The sequence below is a fragment of the Bos javanicus genome, chromosome 21 (genome assembly GCF_032452875.1).
Source record: "Bos javanicus breed banteng chromosome 21, ARS-OSU_banteng_1.0, whole genome shotgun sequence".
NCBI lineage: Eukaryota > Metazoa > Chordata > Mammalia > Artiodactyla > Bovidae > Bos > Bos javanicus.
The window spans coordinates 49,727,501-49,735,361 of record NC_083888.1 but is presented as its reverse complement, the minus strand read 5'-3'; positions in this window follow the sequence as shown (position 1 = coordinate 49,735,361).

Genomic DNA, 7,861 nt, shown 5'->3' with positions numbered 1-7,861 from the left:
ACTGAGCCACCAGGAAAACTCATCAAAAATAAGTGAAAATTAATGTGGATGAGGATGTGGGGAAAAGGGAAACTTTATGCACTGTTGAAGGGATTATAAATTAGTATAGTCACTGTGTCAAGCATTATGGACACTCCTCAAAAAACTAAATATAGAACTACCATATGATTCAGCAATTTCACTTATGAGTGTATATCTAATACGAAATAAAAACAAAAACCCAAAAAGTTATCTGCCTCCTAACGTTCAGAGTAGCATTATTTACAACAGCCAAGACATGAAAACAACCTCAGGTATCCACCAGTGGATGAACGGATAAAGAAGATATAGGACATTTATACATAACAGAATATTAGTCATTCATAAGAAAAAAAAAAGATAATCCTTCCATTGTGATAACATAGATAGACCTAAAGGGATTATGCTAAGTGAAATAAATCAGACAGAAAGAAACAAATATTGTGTGATATTACAAGTGGAATTAAAAAAGAAAAATTCAACTCATAGAAAAGAGATCAGATTTGTGGTTACCAGAGGTAGGAGTAGGGAAGGGAGAAATTGGAGAAGAAGGTAGAAAAAGGTAAAACCTTTCAGTTATAAAATAAATAAGTACTAGAGATGTACAACATAATGACTGTGGTTAACACTGCTGTATGACATCCAGGAAAGTTGTTAAAAGGGCAGATTCTAAGAGTTCTCATTACAAGAACTTATTTTTCTTTTTCGTGCTGCGGTTCATGGGGTCACGGAGAGTCAGATACAACTGAGCAACTGAACTGAACTGATGAGATGATGAAATGATAACTAAACCTACTGTGGCAATCACTTCGCAATATATGTGAATCAAACTACCATGCTGTACACCTTAAACTTACACAGTGCTTTATGTCAATTATTTCTCAAAACTGAAAAAATAAAAAAATAGTTTAAAATAGTCTTAAATATCTTCTTGTTATCTTGTCAGTCGCTCAGTTGTGCTCGACTCTTTGCGACCCCGTGGACTTCAGCTCACCAGGCTCCTCTGGCCATGAGATTTTCCAGGCAATGATACTGAAGTGGGTTACCATTTCCTTCTCCAGGGGATCTTCCCAACCCAGGGATTGAACCCAGGTCTCCTGCACTGCAGGCAGATTCTTTACCAACTGAGTTACAAGGTAAACCCCAAAGTGAAAGTGAAAGTCATTCAGTCATATCTGACTCTTTGCAACCCCATGGATTATACAGTCCATGGAATTTTCCAGGTTCAGAATACTAGAGTAGGTAGCCTTTCCCTTCTCCAGGGGATCTTCCCAACCCAGAGATCGAACCCATGTCTCCCGAATTGCAGGCAGATTCTTTACCAGCTGAGCCACAGTTGGATTTCTACTTAACTTTCCAACATCTTTTGATCCTCTCCCTTATTGATATGCCCTGAATGTAATATGCTATTTTCCCAGTATTTTTGCAGAGATGTTACATGTACCTCAAACATCTCTACTCTCCTCCTCCACTCACCCACATTCATCTGGCTCATCCTTGATTCCAACAAAGCCTAACCATTAAAAACAAAAAAAAAAAAAGGAGAATTTTTCTGTATTCCATTTTCCAATTCACTTTTTACAGTTCATTTTGGTATCAGTGCTTACTGATATTTGGATTATCTATAAAAATCCCTATATAACTTACTTTTAATGCCACATAAATATAGCATAAAATAATCGAGAATATATGGGAAAGGGGAGGAGAGGGTGAGATGTAGGGAAAGAGTAACATGGAAGCTTATATTACCATACGTAAAATAGATAGCCAACAGGAATTTGCTGTTTGGCTCAGGAAACTCAAACAGGGGTTCTGTTATCAACCTAGAGGGGTGGGATGGCGAGGGAGATGGGAGGGAGGTTCAAAAGGGAGAGGATATATGTATACCTATGGCTGATTCATGTTGAGGTTTGACAGAAAACAGCAAAATTCTATAAAGCAATTATCCTTCAGTAAAAAATAAGTTAATTAAAAAAAATAAATGGGAATATAGAAATACATCTTATGCATTTAATAAAAGTTATAACTCAATATAAATAGTTTAGAACTGAAAGTGAATATTTTGCTTACTTTATTCAGTTTGCTGGCCTGAACTGTAATTTTGTTTAAGGATTAAAAGCCATTTGTACTTCTCCCAGTCTCATTAAAAATAAATTACTCTTTTTGAAGCACATTTCAACATTTATTTCAAGTTAAACCTAAAAAACTGCAATTAGCAGAAATCCATGGACAAGAGCCTCACTTCCATCATGTATCATTAAAAGGAAATTTCACTTAAGAAAACAAAACAAAAAATAAACATACATACACACAAACACACACACAGAAGAATCTGATACTGGAATGGCTTTGCCTCAGACAACCAACCATTGAGGAAGTTTCAGAACCTTGCAAGTTCATTAAAATACTGCAGCTTTCCCATAATACTCACTCTATCAATGCAGTCAACTTTTCTGCTAGAAAACAGAAATAATTCTCAAATTATACTAGGCATTTGAAACTAAATCTTAACATTTATTAATTGCCAGTAAAGAAAATAATCGAAAAAGAAAGTCATCTGAAGCCCATCCTGCTTGAGAATATTATTTCTAATATTATAGATTCATTTTTATTTCATAGACGTGTGATAAAATTGATTATGACTGAGGTCATGTGTTAAGTCAGCAAAGGGAATTTTCAGTACAAATACTGGTGTGTAATCAAATGCTACCTTCTCAACTAGGTCTACTCAAACCATCCTCCTCCATACACATCTAATTCTTCTTAGCCCTTATCCTGATCTACTTTCCCCAAAACACTTTGTTTTCTAACATCCTACAAAATATATATACTTGTAATATGTATTTTTACTTATGTTTCTTCACAAAGACAGGGAGTTTTCTGTATTTCATTTCCTGATGTATCTAAGAACCATATAAAAGCTTTTCTGCATAAAACTAGGGAAAGTCAATCAAATTAAAGAATAAAATAGCTAAAGGGATTTTCTACAGTAAAATAAGTAAACAGAACTGTATTGACCCTATATCAAGCCATAATCTAAACTTCCCTGTCATTAAAACAAGTCATAACCACGCATTACCCTAAATCATTTCAACACAGCCACAGAAGTAACAGTGTTTAATGCGAACTGGTGCCTATGCTTTAAAATACCACTAGATTTACTAAATGAGATACCTAGGTCATTTCACTTTTGTTTATTTTTACTTTGAATTTTAAAAGTTAAATAGTAGAACCTGCAGGTATAGTATGTATGACTCCTTCTAAGATCCTCAAATTAAATAAAATTCTCACTCAGAAAATTTAAAAATACTGTGCCTTCTCTTTTTCTTGTTGAAGGTATCTTTGATTTATTAGGTTTAAAACTGTAGTGAAGCAAGAAAATTGCAATTATTGAAGAGGACCAAGATTTATTATTTGTTCTTTTTGATATGATGGACAGAAAATGAATCAAACTATAAAAAATGCATAATAAAATTACCAGTTTTTTGATGCTTTCCAAACTAATAATTACAAGCCTGAAAGAACATCAGGACTTGATAGATGGAATAACCCTGTTATTTACACATCAAGGTTTGTTTGACACTGAACAAATACGGTACTCTTGATGGCTACGCTCTTAAACTGTAATAAATATGCCACACATGTTTCATTATTGAAACAAAGCAAAATATGCTTGTGTATGTTGGTTGGTGCATTTACTTTTTTTCTGAGACTTTTCTAGACATTTTACATCTTATTATTAACTGATTTTGAATATACCACTTTGAATTAAAACACTAACTCTTACATCAGAAGCCAAAGTGAGATTTTACACAAACGAGATAAATATTTCTAAATATTACTTCATGAAAGTATCATAAAAAATAAAAGTTGAGCATTGGCATACTTCTTAACATCGCAAAGGGTGATAAAGTTCAACATTAAAGTTGATAAAATATTTTTCTCACATATGTAATATAATTAAAACAAGATACTTCTGCTGCTATATTCTACCATTAATAAAATGGTGGCAGGGATAGAGGTAATCCATGAGTTCAGCATGTAGACTTCCACTCGCCAAGGCCAACCTGGCTATAGCCAATGCTGTGTCCAGTATGACAGCAGCTGAGCCCCTCAACATGGCACCTTTCCTCACGGATGGTCAGCCAGCTACTTGATAGCAAGTTAATTACACTGTACAGCTTCTGCTGTGGAAGTGATTTTTTTTTTCCTTGTTGGCATAGCCATTTCCTCCACCTGTGGATCTGATTTTCCTGCATGCAGTGTATTTGCCACCGTTTACTATCTGTGGACTTACAGAATGCCACATCTACTGTAATGGTATTCCACACAGCATTGCTTCTGATCAAGGAACTCACTTCACAGCAAAAATAAGTGCAGCAATGGGCCCATACTCTTGTAATTCACTGGACTTACCATGTTTCCCACCATTCTGAAGCACCTGGCTTGAGATAATGGTAGAATTGACTTTTGAATACTCAGTTACTATGTCAGTTAGGTGACAATATTTTGCAGGGTTATGGCAAAGTTCTCCAGGAGGCTGCATGTGCTCTGAATCAGTGTGCAATATGTGGCACTGTTTCTCCCACAGCCAGGATTCACAGGTCCAGGGATCAAAGGGTGGAAATATAAGCGGCATCACTCACTGACCCCAGTGACCCACTAGCAAAACAGTTGCTTCTTATTGCCATGACTATGAATTTCTGGCTTAGAAGTAGTAGTTCCAAAGGGAGGAATGCTTCCACCAGGAGACACAATAATGATGCCACTGAATAGGAAGTTAAGATTGCCACCCAGCCACTTTGGGTTTCTCATGTCTTTGAATCAGCAGACAAAGAAAAGAGTTACCACTCTGGGTGGGTTGACTGATCCTAACTATGAAGGGGAAATTGGATAGCTATCCCACAATAGAGATATGGAAAAAACATGTCTGGAATACAAGAGATCACTTAGAATATTAGTTTTACTATGACTTATGGTTAAAGTCAATGGAAAACTATAACAAGCCAATTCAGATAGGACTACTAAAGGTCCAGACTCTTCAGAAATCAAGGTTTGGATCACCCTTACCCACATTTCAGGTAAATAATCACAACCATTTGAAGTGCTTTTTAACTCTAAAGGGAACATGGAATGTGTAATGGAAAAAGGCAGTTATAAATAAGAGCTATGACCACATTGGGCTTCCCAGATGGTGCTGGTGGTAAATAACTCACCTGCCAATGTAGGAGATGTAGGATACAGAGGTTTGATCCCTGGGTGGAGAAGATCCCCTGGAGTAGGAAATGGCAACCCACTCCAGCGTTCTTGCCTGGAGAATCCCCTTGACAGAGGAGCTTGGCAGGCTATAGTACTTAAACTTTATAGTCTTAAACTTTCTTTGCAACCATGGGGTTGCCAAGAGTTGGACACGACTGAGTGACTTAGCATATTGCACGTGACCACATCACCAGTTACAGAAATGAGGACTGTGATTACTATGAGTATTTCCTTCTTATTTTCTATGAATATGGTTATATCTGTGTGTATGTTTATATCTATCTGCCTACCTATCTAGGAAGTATCTGTTTTGTCCCTTATTACACCCTTATCATATAACATAAGATGCACTGACTTTATATCACAGTATTTAAATTATAGGATATCACAGAGAAGAGTAAACATCACCCAAGGACTTTTTATCCTTTTCTGTCCAAAGGTTAGTGTGTTTTCTGTTGTATACTGAACAGGTGCATCATGTAAAACAGAAGTATAATACTGTTATCTTCTTTAGAGATCAAAACTAGAAATGCTTATGGGTATCAAGTTGACAAAGGGTGAATTCATCATGACTAATTTATGTCAACTTAGCTAGGCTGTGGTCTGTAGACATTAAGTTATGTAGATTATTAGCCTTAATGTGAGCAGACTTCATCCAACAGACTGAAGCCCTTAAAAGAAAAGAGGCAAGTTCAGTTAAGTTCAGTTGCTCAGTCATGTCTGACTCTTCGCGACCCCATGAATCGCAGCACGCCAGGCCTCCCTGTCCATCACCAACTCCCGGAGTTCACTCAGACTCACGTCCATCGAGTCGGTGATGCCATCCAGCCATCTCATCCTCTGTCATCCTCTTCTCCTCCTGCCCCCATCCCTCCCAGCATCAGAGTCTTTTCCAGTGTGTCAACTCTTCACATGAGGTGGCCAAAGTATTGGAGTTTCAGCTTTAACATCATTCCTTCCAAAGAACACCCAGGACTGATCTCCTTTAGAATGGATTGGTTGGATCTCCTTGCAGTCCAAGGGACTCTCAACAGTCTTCTCCAACACCACAGTTCAAAAACATCAATTCTTTAGCACTCAGCTTTCTTCACAGTCCAACTCTCACATCCATACATGTCTACTGGAAAAACTATAGCCTTGACTAGATGGACATTTGTTGGCAATGTAATGTATCTGCTTTTGAATATGCTATCTAGGTGGCAAAGTACCCCTTAAAAAAAGGGAGAATGTGTATCCAAATTGTCTTTAAATACACTTGAGTTGCAACATTCACTCTATTCCCTTGGTCTCCAGCCTGTTAGCCTACCCTATGGATTTTGGACTTGCTATCCTCCAAAATTATGTGAAACAATTTCTAAAAGTAACTCTCTCCCCACATTCGAAGACACACACACACACACACACACACAGAGCACAGAACATACATACCCCATATTGGTTCTGTTTCTTGGAGAATTCTGATTAATACAGGAGGCTATCTATGTGTTATGGATGAAACAGAAGTATATGTAAATAGTTGATTAACTCACTTTCAATTCTCTGTCCAGTCTTATCACCAGGCAAATTACCCTCAAATAAGTTTTACCCCCCAAAACTATGCCTTTTCATGCCTCTGCAAATGTTGTCTATTCTGCTACCATCCACTGAAATGTTTTCTACAACTACTCTGGAAATCTAATTCTTGTCCTTTAATGTTCAACTCAAGTAGTACCTCCCAGCACAGTTCCTTAGCATCTTCCCCTGTAGACCAATTTGAGTTACTTGCTATTCCTACAGAATGGCAGTGGTTTGAAAACCATGCCCTCTCCATTATCAAAGTAAATACTAATGAACTTGGTTTATTGTTGGTCTCCTTTAGTGAGTTGTGAGCACACATAAATTAGTAAATTGTTTTATTTCCTTAGTATTTTCAGTGCTGGTGGTATTGTACTATATGCTATAACTACTCATTCTTCTGATTTCTGAATGAAAATATGCTTAGAAAATGATTACAGTCATTATGTAGCTCTCTGTCCTAATTATATTGATGATAATATGATATCCCTCCATCTCTGTTTCTACTGGGTTGGCCTTCTAGTTATTCATGTGTTTTATTCCATTATCACTGAAGTATTGTTAGGTCCTGCTCTAGGATAAGAGAACATCTATTTTACACCATAAACTATTTTGTTTCCCAATCCTGATGTTACAGCTGAGCTTGAGTCAAACAATTTGTATTCTTCAGAGCCATGCAGGTAAAAAGCCCAATGTAGCTACTGAATAAAGTAAATGTCAACAGTATTCAATCACATTTCTGATGTAGGCAGAAATAAAATGGTCAAAACTGTCTGAGTCTAATCCCAGGTAGAGAGCTCTGTTCCTATTGGCTTGAGGTTTTATGAAACTGTTAAAAAATATTGTTTAATAAATATTCTCTGTTAATTGGCTGGTCAGCTCAGTTTTCTCCACTGTAAAAAATCATCCCGTTTCCATATGGCTTTCTGTTGTAAAAGTTTAAACTTTCTTGAATGTTTGTTTCATGCATTCTCTGTATTAATAGTGAGAGCACTGTCAGAGCAAGTGATGGTAACGATGAGAAACCCAG